At 39.3% G+C, this 23,715-nt stretch overlaps 2 long non-coding RNA genes across 2 annotated transcripts; one reads left to right on the top strand and one right to left on the bottom strand.

The window, feature by feature from the left end:
- Positions 1 to 425: 425 nt before the first annotated feature.
- LOC144965984 (uncharacterized) lies at positions 426 to 5,405 on the top strand. The gene is made up of 3 exons (XR_013644135.1): positions 426 to 720; positions 1,611 to 1,715; positions 3,862 to 5,405. It is a non-coding gene; the product is annotated as an uncharacterized LOC144965984 (long non-coding RNA).
- LOC144965981 (uncharacterized) lies at positions 3,527 to 8,696 on the bottom strand. The gene is made up of 3 exons (XR_013644133.1): positions 8,378 to 8,696; positions 6,046 to 6,241; positions 3,527 to 3,963 (listed from the first exon to the last, which is right to left on the bottom strand). It is a non-coding gene; the product is annotated as an uncharacterized LOC144965981 (long non-coding RNA).
- Positions 8,697 to 23,715: the final 15,019 nt, after the last annotated feature.

Genomic DNA, 23,715 nt, shown 5'->3' with positions numbered 1-23,715 from the left:
ACCAGGAAAAGTAGAAAACTGTAGGGGCTGCCTGAAGCCGGTGATCGTAAAGTTGACCAGGGACACCTTGTAAAGCGCTTTGAGCACATTTAGTGGATATTGCGCTATATAAAAAAGCTCAAAAAACTCAATATTGCTCTATATACAAGCTCAAGTTTTTGTTTACCTACAGCTACAAAGCTTCATGCCATGTCAAGCCACAAAGCCACAAAGCCACAAAGCTGCACATAACATAATACAAGTATCAATGAGGTAAATTTGGATCGACGCCAACGCTGAAGTGGAAGAAGAAAGAAATGTTTATGATGTAGGGGGGGGGGGGGGGGGGGTGTAAAGGTGGGGGCAGGGGGGGGGGGGTTATTATGAGGAATTTGTATTATGTAGATTCATATGATACATAATGAAATTATTACTGCTATAGATAGTATGCGGTTAAACAGCTGATCGGAGTGGAAGTTTACTTCCGGGTGGCAGAAAGCAATGGAAGACAATGGCGTAGAATAGTAAAATATTAGTTTCTGTCGATAATCTTCCGTATTTTTCTGGTTCTAGACATAAATATATTTTTTAAAAATTTCCCGTTAATGATGTAGACCCCTATGCCATTTGTGAACACGACTGCCATAATCTTTAGGAACTACAGCCAGTCTCATCGTTTGATGTAGCGAACAACCTCGTCACGACCACAAGTTTCTGTCTACACGGTCTACACATTTCACGGTAAGTCTGTATTATTTAATCGTTTCCCTATGCTATACCTATACTATGTTACACCATCTACGGCTAATTGTAAGATTTATTCTCAAAAAATCACAGAAGACAGATATGTCGAACCTGACACGGAAATATTAATATGATATGACCTGCTTCACGAGTCGTGATCATCTTAGTGTCTTAGTCTTAATCTTAGTCTTCGAGTCTTAGTAAGTTTAGTCTAAGTCAGTCTAAGTAGTGGATCAATGAGTCTGTGTGGTTACATTCAAATTTCAACTATTTTGCCTTTAAGGTGATGAATTCCTCCGAATTCACCAAAGATTATAAATAATAATTTAAATTAAAAACACCAGGGCAGGCGATGACTATGAAATCAATGTGATCCCGAGTCCAAATCTAAACTGATATAATACAGTAACAAAACACCATGCCCATAAGACTGTTTTAAAAGCCCCACCCCATTCCAAGGGACTGAGCTTGATCCCGAGTGAATTTATTTTTCTCATCCCACTCCCCTTATCAATCCAGCAGTGATTGGGTAGCTGAGTCTGTTAGATCTAGCGGAAAGTACTTTGACATAGACTAGAGTCTAAAGGGTAGCAATTGCTATGGCCCGTTTCGCGCTTTTCAAGCCAGGTTAAACTTCGGCTCCATTGAATGACTACTTTTTTATTCGATATTTTACTCAATCCCCAAACTATATAATTTTTAGCCCCACGGCTGATGTTGAGTTATGGAATTGTGTCTCTCTGAATAATTCTAATAACCTTGCAGATGAGTACTCCACATTTCACAGCAAATTTAATTCACTGTTGTTAACTAAATGTGATAACAACAGTTTTTATCCTCGAGTTTCAATTAATAATATTACCACCATTGCCACATTTTTTTTTCAGGCTTACAAGGGACTGACTACTTAAAATCAGGCCTACAATGGATGGGTGACGGATGTAAAATGGGTTAAGCCTCCTAGCTGTGGGAAAGTGGTACTAGTTGCTAAGGTAACCCCCCCCCCCCCCCCCCCCCCCCCCCGTTTTCATCTCACTTCTATGATTATTATTACTGTTATTACATATTATTATTTTGATTTCTACATTTATTTATATTACTCCATGCAGGATTGATAATAAGATATAGAGGTTTTTAACATATGGCTATATTCATTACAATGAATTTTCTTGAACTAGAATATGAATAACTTAAAAAAAAAAAAGAAATAAGAAACTTCTTTAATAGGTTCAAGTTCTACTATGGGAGACTCAGTCGAGTCCTTGGAAAAGCCTCTTTACTCACATTTGCTCAGTCAGTGTGTTCGGACATAAACGTTTAAATGGTTATGCGACTCATGGCAGTCCCGTTAACTCAGTTGGTAGAGCACCCATTTCACAATCATAGAGACCGAGATATATCCTAGATGAAGTTAAGACCCCACCCCCTCCCCTTTCTTTTTTTTTGTACACCCAGCAGTAATTTGGCAATAGAAAAGCGCCCTATTCGAAGGGTAACAAGTTATTATTTTCACACTATAGAAACTGGGATGAAATCTGGCTCTATAGACCTAATGGTTCTGATGGACTACTTTCGGTGCTTGCGACACTATTAGGTCATTTTCAGCACAATTAAAAGCTGTTGCGAAATACGTAGTAAGAAAAATGGGCTTGGATCAAATACGGAGCAGAAGTAGATCAAAATTATTAATGTGCTTAGTTTTGAGATCGCCTAACAGTTCAATCCAGAGACGGAATACACTCAAATGTTTATGTTTGATTTAAGGGTTTTACTGCATTTGCGACGCATTTCAGCACCAGTAAAAAGGAATAAAATGGGATTGTAAAAATTTCCAGATTTACAATTAAAAGCACACAAGAAAAGTAAGACAAAGAGGAACAAATGTAGATTCCAAGAGAATGCTATCAGTGTACTAAGTCTGATAACACCCAAAAGTCTCATCCTGACACAAGCACAGGTCCCCCCTAAGAGGAATACACTCAAACGTTCGCGTATTATTTTTTAATTATATTATATTAAGTTACGTTATGCCTTTTGCGCCGCGATATCATAAGATATCGTCACCTAGGCATTCCACGAAGGAATATAGATAACTCATCAAACAAGATGTCTGATGTCAACGGGAATCACCCATGTTGTCCAAGTGAGCAAATTGGGGGTTAATAATCTTGCTCAAGGAAAAAAAAACGAAAGTGCCTGAAGCGGGGCTCGAACCTGGGTCATCCGGATCACAGTGCAATGCCTTAACCACTCGGCCACTTCGCCCCCCATATTATATATACACACATATATATAATATAATAAAAAAATTTACGCGAACTGATTTACAAGACAAAGAAATTTTTTTTCCCAAAACCAACAATATTCATTTGACTGTTTCCCTCTCAGCCAATGACTCCGGCAGTCGAAAGGACAAAACCAAGTAATCTCATTCCAAGACAAGGACATAAAGAAACTTGGAAAACAATATAAGGGATAGAGGACATACCATGACCTCTTGCCACCATGGGAAGTCAAAGACCCCACCCAGTCTATTGTTTATAAAATGTTAATTATAAATTCACAAAATAAATTTACATCCATTTGTCACCCTCTCATCTAAGGACAGGGGATAAAAGCATGTAATCTTATTCCAAAACAAAGAGAGAAAGCTACCTGAAAAAGGAATACAGACATAGGGGGTGAAGAAAGCAATAATGACCTTGCCCACAATGGAAGGTCAATGACCCCACACCCAGGGTAGAAAAATGAGAACTCAGTCAAGCATTCACCATCAAATTGCAAAAGCAACGGATAAAACAAATTTTTAAAAAAGTCATTACAGTACTTTATTTTCTTTATTGTGCTCCAACTTCATAAATATACAATGGATTTCTATTTATTTGCCAATTCAAAAATATTATTAGGTTTTGAATGTTATTGCAGAACATATAATAATGGTAACAGAAGTAATACTACTACTACTAGTAGTTATACTCCAACTAGTACAATTTTTTCACAAACATTTCGGGCAAAAGTAAAAATTTAACAGATGTATTAGTCTAATGAAAAGAATGAAAAGGATTACAAAGGTATATAAAATCAAGCATTATTGGAAAAGAATGAATAAAAAGTCTGACTGCTTTCTTTTCGTTTCAGGTTCGCCATTCCCAAAAATTGGGTTATAGTGGACTCTGTGTGTCGACAAGTGCTTTCTGCTCAGCATCAAGATGGGAACCTGAAATGTCTGTCTTCACAATCCTGTAAAAGAAATACCAAGATTAAGTTAATATATAGAGCAAATAGTACATTATTGAACTACCACCTCTGGCGTCTATCGTGTCACTGGGAATTTTAATTTTAATATGTTTGAAAACAAAGAAAACTTAAGCCCCATTTCCTCAAATACGTAAGTCATTCATTTTACAGGTCAAAATAATTTTTTTTAAAGTTTTTCTTTGACTTCAATTTCAAATGCCAATAGTGCCTGAGCCTTATGATGAGTTCCAAAATGGTTTGGCATATTTATGTGGAAATCTATTCTTTTAAAAAAATAGAGTTGTGGATCACCATTGCTCCGTACAGCAAATGTTAAATATTTATCATCGAGCACAAAATTACTGGCAAACCTAAAAATTCTAAAACTATTTATTTACAAACTCTACAAGTAACACGCAAATATTTTAAAAACTAAATGTAATTCTATCACCTGTGGAATCAAACTATGTATGCTCAGAAAATCTGCTGTACTGTAATGTTCGGGCAATTACTGGCCTTCGCCAAAAAAAGAAACAAAAATAAGAACTGTATTTCCTACACCAGTATTCAAAAAACACACATATGTTTTCTCTACACGGGAAATTCCATTGAGTGTTACAAGCGCTGCACCTAACCATCAACTTCTTGTAGATACTGCTAGCTATAACCAATAAAAATGGACAAACTTAGCCCATAATATTTTACATTTCTGGGAATGTTTGTTTTTTCTTTTATGCCATATAATTTATTATTTTTTAAATTTAATTTGTTGCCAGCGTGTGTATTTTGTACATACATAGGGAATACATGCTTCTGTAAAAAAACGTTTGATTGGTCATTCTGCTGATTTGTGCAGATTGCCTTTTACCACAATGAAATGACAATTGGCTTGTAAAAATAACATGTAGACTATAATATTAATATATTCGTTTAGCTTAAGCGGCATAATTTAAATTTAAGGTTAATAAAACATTTCCTCCCAGATCTTAATAATTGAGGAATAAATCAATATGGGTGAACTCATTTAATTCTATCTATCTCATCATAAGAACACTTTGTCACTACGTTGTGTGGCCTTGAGCAAGTCACCTCAGCCCTAGCTCAGTTTGTGGCGCTGTGTTGCGGCAATGCCTGGGTTATTTCAGTCTCCCTTTAGAATAGACTCCAAAGACAAATTTTCCCTAGAGGTGAATAAAGAGAATCTATATTTTTAAAATTTGTTACGCTATAGTCAAAGACAAAAAACCTTCAGAATTTTCTAATTGTGTATGAACTATCCTAAAAGGCAACCTATCCATAGCATAGAAGGACATGCTCACAATAGTATTAATTTCATTGTCCTCAAATTTAATGGATCTTCCTCTTTTATTAATTGTCATTGCCCATTCATTAAATAAAACAAAATTAATCAACATAATAAAGACAAAGCTTTTGATTCAAATGAAGTGATGTTTTTTGTTCAGTTATTTATTATCTCTGAAGTTAAAAGTCTTAAAACTCAACCATGTAAGCTTTTGTACAGTCTGGTTATTTGAAAAAAAACTTCTCTTGATGTCAGTTCTTGCACCAACAATTTGGACAAACTTTGACTTCATTACTGGCTCACCGGACAGGCATTCCTTACATACCTTATGAGCAAATGAAGTCACTTTATATGTGCTCTATTCCCCTTTGTCTTATTACTTTCCTCATAGTCATAGATTTGTGTCTTAACTTTGCAATATGAAATATGATTTTGTGTCCTTTGTCTATTGTTATGTGCATAGATCTACAATCTTTTCACTCGCTATTCAACTTCCTTTCAACTGGCAATGCAATGACCTTAAAGTGTAATGAACGGCACAAACGTTGCTAACCTCACTTTTTAACCCCCCCCCCCCCCCCCCCCCCAAAAAAAAAAATTGCTTGATTTGGACCTATTAAATTTTCTGAGAGCGAGATCTGCTTTTATATAGCGCATGCAATATCCACCCAAAGCACTCTACAAGATGTCCCAAGCCAACAGAAACATTAACATTAACATGTAGGAAGAGATATCATGCCTACATAAATATTGTTTTAAACAGATACAATCAATACACTTACATTTACATGGTCAATGATTGAGCTAGTTTCTCCAATTGTTGATTGTTCAACTAGAGCCGTTGCTGCCTGCAGTCATTGCGTTTGTTCCTATCTTTAAGACATGAATAATGGTCTGTTTTTTTCTCTGCCCCATGTCCAAGCTTTAACGTTGGAACCCAATCAGGATCAGTTTCATCCAGCAGTGATGCTGGCCCTCCTGTAAAGGCAAAAAATTGATTGTTGAAATATATTACGTCATTTCTTGCCTATTACAATCTGGTCCTGGTCCTTGTGTGGCTATGTGGTCTAGTGGTATGACACTCGATTTTGGATCGGAAGGTCAAGGGTTCGAGCCTCGCGCTCGGCGCATAGTTGAGTCCTTGGAAAAGGCTCTTTATTCACATGCTCTCACCGTACTCAGGTGTAAAATGAATACCTGGTCGTTTACAGCGTTTTCTTTGTCCGAAAAATTGTAGCGTCCCTAAAAGGCGTCATGTCCCGTTCTACATGTTAAATGTTGCTGTTGACCAGGGACCCCTTGTAAAGCGCTTTGAGCACATTTAGTGGATATTGCGCTATAATATTAAGCTCAATTTTTTAATTATTTTTTTTTTACAATCCTTAAGCTTTCCGTTAAATTTACATCAAGCTTTGTCAAATTAGAACAAGGGTAGAACAATTATATAGTGCAATTTCCATTAAATGAAAATTTGTTCAAAGCGCTTTGCAATGGGTTTATAGCCAACAGCAAGACTTTACATGCAGGTCGAGACATGACGCTTGTTAGGCGATATTACATTTTTTCCGGAAAGAGACAATGCTGTTTAACAGGCCTGCATCTGCCCCCTGAAAAACTTGCCTGAAAATCCTCGAGCCGAAGCTTTTTCAATAACATGAGCAAAAATCCCCATTTCCCAGATATATTTTCTTAGAATTTTACCAATTCAATAGGCTGTTAAACAAAATGAAAAAGTATTTTAATTAATTTTTTGTTCCGGCAGAGCGAAATTGCCAGAAATGCCGGCAAATTTACAGGCCTATGTTAAAAGCCAGTTACCCAATTTATGCCTGAGTATGGTGAGAGAATGTGAATAAAGTTCCTTTCCCAATGACTCAACTGCTCAGAACGGGTCTGGAACCCTAATCCTTCCAAAATGACGGTGATAACTATACCACATAGCTGCAATGAAAGTATCGGGATCCCAAAGGACAATTTTTTTAAATTGAAATTATTTTATTATTATATTGTCATATTTGGGGAAAATTCCATATGAAGGCCCTAATTTAATGACTATACGAAACATTATAACTAATAATCCTCACCTTGAGTTAAAATTAATTTCTAACTATGAAAATTATGAAAAGTTATTTTAGTGGATTGATAGAGGTCAATTGTTTCTTTCTTTGGATTAAAATTTAAAATAATAATAATAATAATAATATTTATTTTTGTCAGTAAAAAAATAACCATTACTATCATTATAAACTGACACTGGCAATCACTAAGCAGCGTGTTAAACTTCTGTCACAAACTAGCATTTACATGTCCAACAGCGGTGTAGAAAAGCAGTTTGTTCGTGTTACTTTACAATACACCACCGACGGAGGAACGGAAAAAAAAAACTTAAGAAAAACGCAACCTTACTTTTAATATTTCTTCAAATGGAGAACATGTTTTAAAAATGCACAATAAAATAATCTTGACAAAGCATAAGTTATAAACTGGAACATTATAATTCTAAAATGAATGACCAGAACAACAGTGAAAGACTTCCTCGTCTCATAAAGCTTGAAAACGAAAGTAGCCCTATCACTATCGGTAATGAGGCATTTGGTTTTGATTTTGATTTAGAGTAAGTTGCACGAGAAATGCATGAAATATTCATGGTCCTATCTGATAACTAAACACAACAAATAAAAGATCATCCATCCGGACCGTGTATGGACCAAAAAAATTAAAATGATTCCTTCTAGACCGCCTACAGACTACAGATTACATCTGGGTCTGAGATGAGTCAGATGATTTCTCCAACTTCGGAGTTTCGCATAGAAAAGTCACATCGGTGAAAAATCTCTCCGTAGATTTTGTTAGACCACCGAGTTTGAAATTTTTGATTTGATTTCTCTTCCATGAAAAAGAAAAAAACACATATTTACTAAATCATAAACTTGCAACGTCAGAAATTAAGGCAAGGACCTTGTTCGGTTGCCGCCAACTCCGTGACATGCTATGGCCCACAATGGCTACATGATGATGTTGGAGCGAAGTAAACTTGCTTTGTTCACAATAATTAAAATTAATTCATATCGTATATATAATATTTAAGATTTTAATTTATCCATCAATTCTTACCTTTAACAAAATGATCATTGCAAACTCGGTGGCTGCAAGTTAGATTTGAGTTTGAGCCATCGCCAAATCCCTTTCTTCTGATCGCTGCCATAACCGCTGTACTGTCTCCGCTGGGTTAAATTTATTATTTTTGGGTCCTTCGTCTTCCTAATGGATGGGAACCTGAACATTTTGACTCCATCTCGACCCTGTCTTCTAGTGCATCCGATGATTATGCAGTTATTTGGCATTTTTTCACGTTTAAAAAATTGGACAAGAGCTTGTTTCACATCAATGTTTACAAGCCAGCCAAGTTCTTTTGCCATCCGGAACTAAAGTAGGTCATTGCGTGACGTCATCAGCATTCTATCTATACAATGACACAACGCCGTTTAACATTTCGGCCGCAAAGCGTGTAGATCTAGTGCACGACACTGTATCATTGATTGAAATAACCCACAACTTGCTATTACATTCGGAGAAAGTCTCGCTCGGGTTTAAGAATGTTATTTATTTTATTTATTTATGTATTTATTTTATTAATTTTTTTTTTTATTTTTTTTTTTTGGATGGGGGGGGGGGGGGGGGGGTCCGATTGCTCAGTCGGTAAGGTATTGGTTTCTCACGTAAAGGGACAGAGATCGAACCTGGTTAATCCGAGTTGTTTTTTTCTGACACTTCTGTCATGTCCACAAAGCAGTGAATGGGTAGCTGGGTCTGATAGATCAGACGGAAAGTACTTAACTGTAGACTAGCGTCGTATGAAAAGGGTAGCGAGTAATTGCTATTGTTAGTTTCACGCCATAGAAATCGGGATAAACTCCGGCTGTGTGAGCCTCATGGCTTATTGGACAACTTGTTTTTTGTTCGAAGTCATTTCAATCCATAGATATGTTATGAACGTCAAAGCTCCACGTTCCAGCACAGAAATTATAATTCTCTGGTTCCATCCCTCTCTGCACATCTCAACTCACTTGGCACACATAATGTTACCATGTTTGATTACAAAATATATAAGTATATATATATAAAAGGCGTGTTTGGTGCCAGCTTTGACGTCATAACTTGGGTTATCATAACAAAATATTATTGCAAAATCTTACATTCTCGCCTTTACAAAACAACTTCTCCATTCGTGCCCTTTAAAACGCTGACAATGACAATACGATTTTAGCTTCTGGAAATTTGTAAAAGAATAGTTTGTATTCAAATTACTTTCATCCATGCGTGAAGATCACATTCAGGGACTCCAGTTTTAGTGTTTTAATGCTAAAATTCTACATTTTTGGCATTTTATATGAAAGCTTTGCACAACCTAAAATCGATTTTGCACTGGGCCATCCAAGAAGGAAACGAGATATGAGGTTAGAAGGAAGCAGAAGAGGAGGAAGGAGAAGAAAGAGGATGAAGATGCGGAGGAAAAAGAGAAGGGTGTTGAGGTCATGGAAAACAATTTAATCTAAATATAGTGTTTGTTTGTTTGTTTGTTTGTTTTTCTTTTACTGACCTTCACTCTGAAGCCCACAAGATGAATTGAATAGTTCATAAAGGCAAGAAGTGGTATTTGTTTTAAAGACCAAAAAGAAACCCAAATTTTTTTTTAATAAAATGAAAATAAATAATCAAGCAAACAATCAAAACAAAATAAAAATAAAAAAAACAGAAAATAGCAAACAAAACAACAATACCAACAAATAAATGATTTTTTTTTTCTAGCAGAAATATCAACATCTAAGTTTAATTTGGCATTTTTTTAAAAATGATATGTTTGGCATCAATTTCAAAATCCATTTGGCGACCCTATTCCATTTCAAGGCCGTGCTAAAAAGGACATCCATGGGTTGTTTGGACGTAACACATTGATTGAAATGATTACAGGAGGCTTTTTAATGGCAATCGCGGATATTAACATTAAATGAATGTATTAAAGCGGTTCTAATAATCTCAATTCATGGCATTGTTATGAGTCGATGTGTTTGTATTAAATCCTTTTGCGGAAATGAAAAATATTATGAATTTGTGAAAAACATGTTTTTAACATAGACAGGCATAGATTAGATTTTACAGACTTGGCTGTTTTGGGTTTGGAGTCATTGGGGTATGAAATCAAACAAGTATGAAGTAACATAGAACACCTCTAGAATTTTCTCCATGCTCATTGCACTTTATTTTTATTCGCCAACGTTATCAAGAACAATCAGGGATAGTTTTTATGAACGTGGACTAGCGCTTAGTCTCTGACTATCTCTGACTTTAGTCAAGGGCTTGAAAACATCGGATTTCATGTGACTTGACTAAGCAAGTCCCAGACTAAACTCACGTGACCTTTGGACTTCGTTTGGCCAAGTTTTAGTCATTTGCTGGGGCAGAACTTCAAGTCTTAGTCTGAGACTTAGTTACTAGGATGCGCCATAACGTCGACAAGACAGCAGCTATTTTCAGGTTGAGAGCTTCGATTCGGAAGGAAAATACGTCGGTTACGAATGCCAGAGGCAAATGGTGTCCTGTTGCTATTGACATTGGCTTTTTAATATACTTTAAGATAAGTGCAGATTGTCGAAAGTAAACATTTTTGTGAGTAAACACTAAAAAAACTAAATATAATTGGCTCACGACTTGCGAGTATACTCAAAATGAAGGGTTTGCGTCAAAGAACAACAAAATCAAAATGATTTTGAAAGTATGGTGGAGACAAAAGTTATTTTGCTGGCATTGTAACTGGCTGAAATATTGTGATTCATCAGATCACACTTTCTCATTTGTTTGTTTGTTTGTTTGTTTTTTGTTGTTTTTGTTGTTGTTGTTGTTGTTGTTGTTTTGTTTTGTTTTTGTTTTTTTTTTGGTTCAATTTCTTTGAGTTTCAATGAAATTTTCTTTGGCCTAAATATAGAATTTTGTCAATCGACAATAGACATCCTTGCAGTCTAGCAGTACACAGTCAATATCACGAGATTTGATTCATCATGGCAAAACTAAGTTAAAATATGAAAAAGAACGAAATATTATCAATACCGGAAGTGTTGCTAATTTCCTTTTTTTGGGGAAATATTTTGCGTTGAAAGTATGAAGGCGGGTAGTTTACATACCATCGTGTACTAGAGAGCGGGATGTTACCAGCACAAAACAGCCGAATTCGTCATCGTCCTTATTATGTCCACTTCTAGGCAAGAGACTAGCTAGTCTGAGACTAGAAAACGTTCATTAAATCCGATTTTAGTCACTTGCTCAGCTTAGGCTTAAGGGGCGGTTTGGGTCTTTTCTAAAAATGAATTTGATTACCTATATTGGGCGGTTTTAATCATTCTATATCGTTATTGAAGGTTAAAAAACAACATTTATGGTGAAAAAATACATTATCTGTGTTGATACCCGTTTTGTGACCTAATTTGGTGGTCTCGCATAAAAAAAAAATATAACAATCTTGTGGCAAACGTTCCACGAAAACTAATGAAGGAATGACCTTCATATTCTTCTTTCTTATCAACATTGTACCATAGTGTGTCGCCATAGAGAGATTTCACGGCTATAGCTTATGGAATTTTCATTAGAACAATACAAAGTTGAGAATCAAAATGTTATGACAAAATTGGTGTTAAAAATCCATTAATTTGGATTATAATTCATAACACACATACCTTATCAAACAATTATCTCTATGGCGATAACTGTGGAAATTTTCAGACAATTTCATTGAATAGATTCTGAGAAACGTTTGACACAGTATCTCATAACCTTAGAGCAATGGCATATAGAGAAAATAGCAATATAGCTTTCCGTCTTTCACACTTTTCTTACTAGAACCTTATCCTTTTAGACTGTGTTTTTCGTGTCTTTATAGTCTACCTTAAGAATTTGGAATTCAATAATATCATTCCTAAGATAATAAAATATCGTTTTCCACCAAAATCTCAAAATCATTTTTTAAAAAAATATTTTCCTATTAATTCGATCCAAACGGCCCCTTAAGACTAACAAGTCATTTACTATACTAGTAAATAATTAAATCTAGTCCGCGTTCATGAAAACGGGCCCAGAATGATACAACCCAAAAGACGATAATCAAAATAGAAAGGTATATATAAACAACAATCAAAACAACGCACAAACCAAAACAACTGGTTTTTGATACCATTCATAGAACAAAAACAATAAACACGACAAGAACAAAAGAAAATTAAGAAAAATGGAAGAGACGAAAAATCAAACAAACAACAGCGACATTTCTCCGGGCGCATGAGTTGAAATCCCGTGAAGACAGCAAACCTGACAATAAATATTGCAAGATTCATGAGAGCTATTCCACCATGACAATCCTCTTTCGTAAATGAAACTTAAGCATTACATTAAAAAAAGAACACACACACACACACACACACACACACACACACACACACACACAATCAACACATTGATAATATTGTTATGATTAAGACCTGAGATAAAAAACCGTTGGATCCATTCATGACTTGGATCACGTCCAAAACTTGGCAATGCTTCAAGTATTATTGACAGACCTAGATTTGGCGGGTAAAATAAGTCGGCCATGGATCACCCGGATGTAAACAAGGGTGCAATGTTCGCATTGGAGCATTGCACATGCCTCAATGCCCGCAGGCATGGCTGGAGAGCGAGAGCCAATGTGGCAGACGGCAGCAGGGCCCGACGCCCGACACCAACGACGGGATAATAATAAAATGTCCACGAATGCGTTTGTTGACGTTTTGTTTGGTTCTAAACTGTAAACAATAAACAAGACATGTTGAAAAACCTGCTTTTTAATTTTCCTTTTGCATGGCTGCAATGCATGGAATGTCATCTCTCTCTCTCTCTCTCTCTCTCTCTCTCTCTCTCTCTCTCTCTCTCTCTCTCTCTCTCTCTCTCTCTCTCTCTCTCTCTCTCTCTCTCTCTCTCCTTTTGAGGTACATAATTTCAAGTTGTTTTAACAGTAAGAAAAATAAATTGGAATTTCTTGCTTTCATCCAATGTAAGTTCCCCACCAAATCTTAATTACCTCAATGTATATACTTGATCACAACTGCGAGGAAGAATGCGAGGAGGGGGGGGGGGGGGGGGGGGGGTTCGCACTACCGGAGGCTAGGGATCGAATATTGATCTTTTGCTTCCTCTGGTTTTCTTTTGGACGCCCAACTGACTCAACCATCGTTAATGCCATAATATAGCACAAGGGTCGTGTTTTCTTACAACCTCTACATTCTATAGACAGTATGCGCTTGGCTAAGAAGCTCATAACATTGCCATCCCGAAGTATAACGGACCAACACACAAAACTGTGTGTATCCATGAACGTTTATAGTCGGGTTAATACAGTTCAGTGAGCATTACTCATAAACGTGGATGACAAAAAACAATAACAAAGACCTAAGTGACGTCATCTTCGAACTATCTATAGCTACGAGAATTGGATTCAGTAGTCTGATGTGACGCCGCCCGGCAACGGCGACCATCTTGGTTCTAAACAAAGAAAATCATTACTTTTTATTCTTCATGCTGGCTAGAACTTTTCATATGCCTGTGATCAGAATCTGTAAAAGTCAAAACATGATCAAATTTATGGGGTTTTTTTCCTCTGGATACGAATTTTATGCTCGCCGGAGAAATATTTCATACGGGCATCCGCCATTGTTCCGATAGTTTAGAGCCAGTGTTACTAAGTTACCATGCGTCATTAGGAAGGAAGTGACGTTACGACTGTTGAAGAGTATTTTATAGGAAAGTTTAGATGACTTCATATTGGAATTTATTATTCCTGACAAATCTAGATCCAGAGTAGACAACTCTTCGGGACAAGACAAAGCCGTTTTGTCCAAGGGAAAGTTTTCAAGCGGAATGTGGTCTAGTGGTATGACACTCGCTTTCGGATCGGAAGGTCCTGGGTTCGAGCCTCGCTCGGCGCATAGTTGAGTCCTTGGAAAAGACTCTTTACTCACATTATCTCACCGTACTCAGGTGTAAAATGAGTACCTGGTCGATAACAGCGTTGTCTCTGTCCGAAAAAATTGTAATATCGCCTAACAGGCGTCATGTCCCGTCCTACATGGTAAGTGTTGCTGTTGGCCAGGGACCCCTTGTAAAGCGCTCTGAGCACGTTTAGTGGATATTGCGCTATATAAAAGCTCCAAAAAAAATGTTGGAAGAATCCATGGATTCGCTCCAGAGGAGAAGGAGGAGGAACAAGAAGAAGAAAAAGAAAAAGAAGAAGGAGGAGGAGGAGATACAGAATGGCCGCTTGTACACGTATGCAGCATGCGGTGTAGTTAACATCTCGCTTGCTCTGACTTACAAAACAATAACACATAATACGTAGGTACTTGTAAACCACCTACAATTTTGCACAGTTAACGACTGAAAATCTCAAATAAAATCAAACAGATAATCAGATAGTGTGTAGGGAACCATTACCATAATATCTGACGGAAAATATATGTTTAAATATGTACTACCTCAAACTCGGGGACCCAAATAACTTTGGGGTTTTGGGAGGGGGGAAACTTTTTAAAAAAATAATTTTGGGGGTTTTGGGAGGGGGGGGGAACTTTTTTTTAAAGTCTCTCCCTTCCCAAACCCCCTACTAGACTTTTGTTTGTTTTTTTTTAAGTTTTCCCCCCTCCCAAACCCCCAAAATTATTTGGGTCCCCGATTTTGCGGTAGACTTCTTTTTTTTTTAAAGTTTTCCCCCTCCCAAACCCCCAAAATTATTTGGGTCCCCGAGTTTGCGGTAGTACCGTTTAAATAAAGAAATAATTGATCAATTAAATAATGTAATAACGTTTAAAAGCGTCCAACTTAATATATATGTTTCTATTTTCTGCGTGGATTAAATAAAACCTATTGTTACGAGTATTGTATTATGAATAGACCTTATCCAAAACAAACACCCAAAGGTCCGAGATTTGGTGGGACAAGATTTCGTGGGAGGTCCCAGCACTTATGTCAACTGCTTGATTACATGAGTACGAATACGTATGAAAGGGTAAGAGGTCATGTCGATTTGTTATAGGTCAAGGATGCATGATTACAGAAGTGACAAGCTATAATTACAAAATTATTTAAGCATTGATAATAATGATAACTGTACTGTAACAGTTATAAATGAAAAAAAAAAAACCGGAGTCCAGGGGAGGGGGAGTTGATTAAAATAAGAGATTGATATTTTTATAAAATAAGGGTATTGCCCGCTTTTGGCTTTGTTGCGTAAAACTTGGATCTCAAAAAATCAAGGGGAGGGGGGGGGGGGGGGGGGTGCCCGTACTACTTACTAGGCCGATGAAATTTTAATTTACATTTATCTGTTTTTTTCCATGACATGCTTCACCTCACCTGTTGTACTCTAATGAAAGACAAATCTTCTGGGTTTTTTCTTTTTGTAGTTAGAGTTGTTGTTGATGTTGATGTTGTTGTTGTTGTTGTTGTTGTAGTTGTTGATGATGTTGATGGTGTTATATGCCGTTGTTTAATGTAACTGTTGTTATTTTAGCTCTTGTCTCATTGTTATTAAAATTAAATGATAATGATATTTATGCTGCTGCTGCTGATGATGATGATGATGATGACGACGACGACGACGATGATGATGATGATGATGATGATGATGATGATGATGATGATGATGATGATGATGGTGGTGGTGGTGGTGGTGGTGACAACGAGGTTTTAGTTATTATTGTTATTGCTTTTGTTGTTGCTAATGTTATTATTTCTGCGACTGTGTGTGTGTGTGTGTGTGTGTGTGTGTGTGTTAATATATTATTTATTTGTGTTTCGGTTTGGCGATGTGTAGCTGTCGTTGTCGCTGCTGCTACCAATGCTTTTCCTTATTTAATTATTATTTCCTTCTTTATTGTTTCTTGTGGTGGTGATTTTAGTACAGTTTCTTCTTCTTCTTTTCTTCTTCTTCTTCTTCTTCTTCTTCTTCTTCTTCTTCTTCTTCTTCTTCTTCTTCTTCTTCTTCTTCTTCTTCTTCTTCTTCTTCTTCTTCTTCTTTTTCTTCTTCTTCTTCTTCTTCTTCTTCTTCTTCTTCTTCTTCTTCTTTCTTCTTCTTCTTCTTCTTCTTCTTCTTCTTCTTCTTCTTCTTCTTCTTCTTCTTCTTCTTCTTCTTTCTTCTTCTTCTTCTTCTTCTTCTTCTTCTTCTCTTCTTCTTCTTCTTCTTCTTCTTCTTCTTCTTCTTCTTCTTCTTCTTCTTCTTCTTCTTCTTCTTCTTCTTCTTCTTCTTCTTCTTCTTCTTCTTCTTCTTCTTCTTCTTCTCTTCTTCTTCTTCTTCCTCCTCCTTCTCTTTCCTCCTCCTCCCTCTCTCTCCTCACTACTCCTACTACTACTATACTACTACACTACTACTACTACTACTACTACTAGACTACTACTATACTACTTTACTACTACTACTACTTCTACTACTACTACTATAGTCCGTTCTATTACCCGTGCGCACACAACCCTCTGATGGATTTTAAAGATAATTGCCTCGAACACTAGAATTGTCAGTGAGGTTAAGCCGATTTTTTTTTTTCATCGGTTATAGCACCATACTTTGGGATTTTTCTTCTTTACGGTATATAGGGAATGAGATTAGCGGAAGAGTAGCGTCCCTTGATTAGACGTCACCCATAGTCTGTGACGTCACCGGCTGAAAAGTTATTAGAGAGAGAACGTCATGTTGGTTGAGCGCATGTGTCTCTTGTCCTCGCTTCCGGTGAAAGCGGCTTGAGACACTTCAAAACCAAATTGACGTTCTCTCTGCAAGGTGACGTCCAATCAAGGGACGCTACTCTTCCGCTAATCTCATTCCCTATAAAAAAAAACAAAACCCAAAGGATCTGGTATGAGTGAACACTCGGATGCTTTACATTAACACTTTCCTTACCAACTATAGGAGAATCGTCACAATCGTTACGATACAACCAACATTTTTCTTATTGAAATTTCTTGTCTACATCATAAAATTTTAAAAAAATGAACAGTGTGTTGTAGAGCATGTTTTGCTAAAGAAATTTTGTGTCGCAAGAATTTCACTGCTTTTGTGTTTGAGTGATAAAAAAATATGTTTTTGTGTTAGTTGGGTGTGGATTTTTTGGGAAAATCCTGAAAATGGCTGGTAAGGAGAGTTAACCATATCGTACATCGTGAATTCTGTTGTGATTACGATCACTGAACACGCCACAGGCTTGACCAGGGGTTTACTTTTCACTTGATTTATGCGCACCACTCACTTACATTGCCACCCTGGGTTCAAAATGACACAGCAAATTGTACACTTTGTACACACTTGACATAAACAATTGTTACAACTAATAGTTTTGAAAGTCAGAGGCGTGCGTAACTTGCTGTTGTGATTTCTACATTCATAAAAACTGATAACAATTGGATTCAATCGTCTGATGTCACGCCGCCCGGCAACGGTGGCCATCTTGGTTCTAAACAAAGAAAATCATTCCTTTTTATTCTTCATGCTGGCTAGAACTTTTCATGTGCCTTGTGATCAGAATGTGTAAAAGTCAAAACATGATCAAATTTAAGGGGTTTTTCCTTCTGGATACGCTTTTATGCTCGCCTGGGAAATATTTCATATGGGCGTCCGCCATTGTTCCGATAGTTTAGAGCCAGTGTTACTAAGTTACCATGCGTCATTAGGAAGGAAATGACGTTACGACTGTTGAAGAGTGTTTGGATTAAAATGCAAAATTGCCACAATAAGGAAATTCTACGAGTGTTTCTCAAGATAGCCGAGGCGTGGAATTCAATTTCATAGCATGCGGCAGCAGCCTCTTATGGTTCACACTATTATGTTATGACGATCGACCCAATCAGCAAAGTCCGGTCCGCATTCGTGCACCGTCGCAAACCCGCCTGGTAGCATCGTCACAACACACCTTTCGACTAGATGCTCTGCCGTCTCGGGTTCTTGCCCACAGCGTGGACATATTGGACAGGAAGTTAGACCCCACCGATGTAACGCACTTGCCGTTAGGCAGCTCCTCGACCGAAGCCGATTCGCAGCTACCCAGTGTCTCCTCTTACTGGTATCAAAGCCTGGCAACTTCTCACCAAGCTTAGAGGAGTGTAGGTCCCCGCCCCCACGAGGGATTGAATTCATCCAAACCGACTTCCATCTCGTATGTGCAGCTCTATCCGTAGTCAGGGATTCTGCGTACAAGGGTTGCCGGGACTTATTTCGGCTCGAAACGGGGGCACCATCCATAAGAGGGGTATCCCCATTCCCTCTCTCTTTGATCTTACTCAGCCAGTTTCCCGTAATCGTTTCCCTGCGGACATCGGAGGGCTGGATCGCTGCCATTATCGGGCCCCATTCTCTAGGGGTTGTTGCTAGCGTTCCCGACACTATGTGCATCGACTTGCGAAGTTTAACATCCACCTTCTCAACGTTTCTGCTTCTACCCCACACTGGAGCGCAATACTCCGCGGTAGAATAGCATAGTGCCAGGGCGGACGTTCTCAGGAGCGCTTGGCTAGCGCCCCAAGTCGATCCCGCCAGCTTCCTCAGAAGACTATTCCGCTTCTCTAACTTCCGGGCAACCCCTTCGAGATGCACCCGATAGGTAAGGCTGCGATCCAACGTCACCCCTAGGTATTTTGGATGCGGCTCATATGGGAGTGGCTGGTCCCCGACTAGGACATTCAGTTTGCGGGTGTGCCAACCACTGCATAAGTGAAATGCAGTGGCCACGGTTTTTGAAGTGTTCATCTTCAGGTACCACTTGTCAAAGTAGGATTTGAGTCTGGTGACGTCCTCGCTGAGTACGCTCTCGAGACGGGTCCACACTTTACTCTGAGTAACGAGTGCCCAGTCGTCTGCGTATCCCAGCCTCAGGGAGGAAGTTTCCTTACTTTGCTCTTGACGTCTCCCAGCGCGACGTGGAATTGCCTTTCCCCTAAGATCGAAGAGAACAACTTCAAGGTCTTTTTGCACCATATGATTTTTGCAAGTTTGATCATCAACCCTTCGCACCAGACCGTATCGTACGCCGCTGATAGGTCTATAAAGACAGCACCTGTTTGCTGTTTTCTCTCAAACCCGTGCTCAATATGCTCTGTAAGGGCAATGACCTGCTCCGTGGTGCACCTCCCTTCCCTAAAGCCTGCCTGCTCGGGTGGCAGGGCAGCGTCTAGGACCGGCCCCCATCGGTTTAATAGAACACGCTCCAACAATTTGTAAAGACAGCTCAGCAGCGATATGGGTCTGTAACTGTCTGCCTCCTTCGCCGGTTTCCCTGGCTTCAGGATGGCAACTATCTTCGCATGCTTCCACACTTGTGGAAGCTTTCCTTTTGCAAGGACGTCGGACATTGCCTCTGCTAGCCAGGCCCGTGCCCTGGGGCCCAGATGCGGGATATACACCATCTATCCCTGCTGCTTTGCCGTTCTTCACTTCGCTAATGGCTGCACCCACTTCTCGGGGACTGAACGGGGCCGTCCAGTCCGACTCTTCCGCAGGTAGCGAGTCCAAAATCGTACGGTACGCCTTGCGAACACCGCGCTCAAAAGCCTGATTAGGGACCCGCTTACTACGGTTCTTAATGTTCTTGGCAATTGTGTCTGCCTCGCATTCCGGTGCAGCCTTCGCGTAATTCCGATCTGGGTCCAATTTCTTTATCAAACGCCAAGCGTGGCGGCTGGAGTGTGTAAAGTCGAGACTTTCCACGGTCTCCTGCCACAGTTGCTTCCTTCCCTCTGCCAGAGACTGAAGTAGTCTATCGGCTGCGTCCTGGGACTGGGTCTGCTGGTACTCTCGGTACAGCTCTTCCGACTCTGCTGTCCAGCAAGGGGTGTAGAATTTCCGTTTGCCCGTGGAATAGAGCGTTGAGCGCTCTTAACCAGTATCCTACTAAATCTGGTTATATTCTTGGACTTGGGAGGAATGGCAGGGCAGACCTGCTCGATATAGGAACTGAATTCCTCCCAGTCAGCCTTCCTGAAGTTCCATCTGCAAAGTGGGAGAGACTGCACCCTCGGTATTGTCACCCTAGCTGTGACAAGAACCGGCCTGTGCTGGCTATGCGGAAAGTCCCCGATGACTGTTCGCTTCACCTGCAGTGGTTCACCGTTCGCGGCTTTCGTTACGAGGGTGAGGTCTGGAGTATACTCCTTCTTATGGCGGGTACCCCGGAAGGTACCCTTGGCTGTAGGATCGTACACTAGGTGTAGATCATTACAGTCCATCCATGAGTGGAGTTGTCTTCCTGCCTCGTTGCAGTCTCGGTAGCCCCATTCGTGATGGTGGCTATTAAAGTCTCCCAGACAGATGGAAGGATGGCTGACCACCGGTACCGGTGGTGTAGTCCAAGTCGCTCTAGGTGGTTTGTAGATATTATGCAAACACAGTCCACCTACTTCCACGGAAATTCGGTTCACCCCATTGCTGTCCGTTACGCTCTCAATGACCCTTACATTCGATGGCTCTTTAGCGTAAACGCTAACCCCTCCTTTGAGCCTCGAAGTGTCCTCGCGTTGGACCACCGTATAGCCTGGGATCTGGAATCGGGAAGATTGCGCGCCTGAATAAAGGTGGGTCTCCTGTAACAGGAGGATGTCTACGCAGTGGGCGGCCAATAGCTTTGATAAAAGCTCATTTTTTGCCATACTCTGGCTCTCGACGTTCAGGGACAATATGTGCGTCAGTTCGCCATCCCCGCCGTCGCATTTTCCGATTGGCAGGCCGCGAATCAAATGATGCATGGGACGTTTGCTTTTTTTCTCGGACGTCCCGACGACCCTGGCGACACGAACGCGGTATTATTTGGCTAGGCGGCAGACCGCTTCGCCATTGACGGGACTGATTGGGACTCGACATGAAGATAATAGTGTGGCGCCCGGGATAGGGCTGCTATTCGGGCACCGGGTTGGATCAAATTTAGTCACACACCGGGGCGAGCAGCTCATGTGGCTCGTTGGCTCGATACCCGGGATGGTCTCGTGACGGTCGACCGGGATTTACACCTTTGCCCTCCCGTGTGGCTCAAGCCCCCTCACCACTGCAAGGTAAAGATCCACGAGGGGGGGCATGCGGCGAATAACATTTGGCTGTGGAACCGCGTGGCTCAGTGGTACTGTCTTTGCTTCGTACCCGAAAGGTACCGAGTTCGGATACCCGCTACATTGTGTGGCCTTGAGCAAGTCAGTCACCTCGCCCTAGCTCAGTTTGCGGCGCTGCATTGCGGCTAACGCCTGGGTTATTCCAATCTTCCCTTGGAATAGACCCTAGAGACAAATTTCCCCTATGAGATGAATAAAGGGAATGTTATTTTTTTATTTTTTTTAATTCACATCCAGGAAAGAGGGGAGAGGTCAAATTAATAATTATGTCATCTGAATTATGCATCTTTTATATTGCGGTTCCTTTGAAAGGTTTTACAGTACAAAACTTACATTGACTTCTGGTGTTAAAGAATTTTAAATTCAGTGATATTTCACATTATTATATAGATAGTATGCGCTTGGCTAAGAAGCTCACAACATTGCCATCCGGAAGTATAACGGACCAACACATAAAACTATGTGTAACCTTGAAGGTTTATTATAGTCTGGTTATTACAGTTTAGTGAGAATTACTCATAAACACGGATGGCAAAAAAAACCCCAATAACAAAGACCTGAGTGACGTCATCTTCGTTCTATCTATTCAAAGCCCCCCCCCCCCCCCCCCACCCCCTTCGTGAACATAATTCAAGGATGGTAAATATGTACCGTAAACGATGGGGACCAGTGGGTTTTCGTGACATGTCTTGTGCACCGATATTTATTTATGAGTTGTCTTGGGATTGTGTCTTTGTGAAAGGCATTTTACTCGTTTGCTGGGAGACGGGTGTAAAATTTCGGAGAATCCCCATGTTTTTTGGTTTTTTTTTTTTGTTTTTTTTTTTTTTTTTTTTTTTTTTTTTTTTTTTTTTTTTTTTTTTTTTTGTTTGTTTTTTTTTTCACATCAAGTCTTTGTCCGAAAAATGTTTAAGCACTTAACGGGGCTGCTTGTGTCGTCCATTATGTTACATGTTCGTTATCCACCAGGGAACATATAAATCAAAAACGCTTTGAGGCTTTTCCAACGCTGCTAAGTACTATTTAAACCATAAATATTATGACACTATTTGAAACAACCCAAAATTAGTTGCTAAGCTAAGCCGCTGAATGCCGCTTTGTTGTGATTTTTTCCCCCACGGGAACGAGAACCAGCACATCATTACTGTAAACATTTTAATGTTTCAGTCATAAATAAATAATATAGTAGAACTTAGATAAAATTCCGTTCATTTATCCCATTGGGGAAATTTGTCTTTAGGGTCTATTCCAAAGAAAACTGGAATAACCAAGGCGGCAGCCGCAGTGCAGCATCGCAAACCAAGCTAGTGCGAGGTGACTTGCTCAAGGCCACACACAGCGCAGCGGGTGCTCGAACTCGGTACTTTTCGGGTACAAAGCAACGACCGTACCGCTGAGTCACGCTCAAGTGTTGTAGTTGGCTTGGGACCATAGCATAGCAATCAAGATCTACAGATAGCATTGGACCATAGCAATCTAGATAGCATTGCTTGGACCCATTTTAAAACAATTTGAGCACGTTTAGTGGATATTGCACTTTCGGATACGAAGCAAAGATCAAAGGAATTCGGCATTGTGAGAAAACTGGTCTACAACTATCGGTATTCAAAATTGGTAACGTCACTAAAAATACAAGCCGGCATACAAAAAAAATCACCATAATAATATGTGACTCATCGTCTCAAAACGGTATTAAGTCGGGATTAACTAGATGCTGAAAATTGAATTTATTGACACAAATAAGAAGCTTGGAGTTGATTCCGCTTCGCTGTGGTAGAGAATAGATACTATTTCTTGGATTGCAAACGACTCTAACGTCGTATTTCTCATCATTTCATGTCTAAATTCACTTTTCTGAGTCTTAGCCATCCCGACATAATACCGCTTTGAGGGGTGGGTCACATATTCGTAACTTTGGAGGAAGACCATAGCAATCTAGATAGCATTGAGGAAGACCCAAGATGAGGGTCATTTAACTCTCCCCTTACCTGCTATTTTTAGAATTTCCCCCGAAAATTCACACCCACCCAGGACACAAAGATAGACTTTTCTTACTCAAACAAAAAAGTAACAAGCGAGCTCTACAACAATGTTTAGTATTGTTGCTGTAATCAAAGCATTAAATTTTGTGAAATGCAAGAGAAATCAGAATGAGAAAATTGTTGGTGGCATTGTAACGAATGTGACGATTTTCCTATGGATGGTAAGAAGAGGGTTAAATCGACCGATATTTGAAGGAAAAGTTTTCTGGCCAAATTTTTTAATATAATATGTTTTTTCCAGCGTACGGGAGA

Source organism: Berghia stephanieae, chromosome 1, assembly GCF_034508935.2.
Source record: "Berghia stephanieae isolate SIO BIC M18660-M18661 chromosome 1, UCSD_Bste_1.3, whole genome shotgun sequence".
Taxonomy (NCBI): Eukaryota; Metazoa; Mollusca; class Gastropoda; order Nudibranchia; family Aeolidiidae; genus Berghia; species Berghia stephanieae.
The sequence above is the reverse complement of the archived record's forward strand: the minus strand, read 5'-3'. Positions and strand labels throughout refer to the sequence as shown.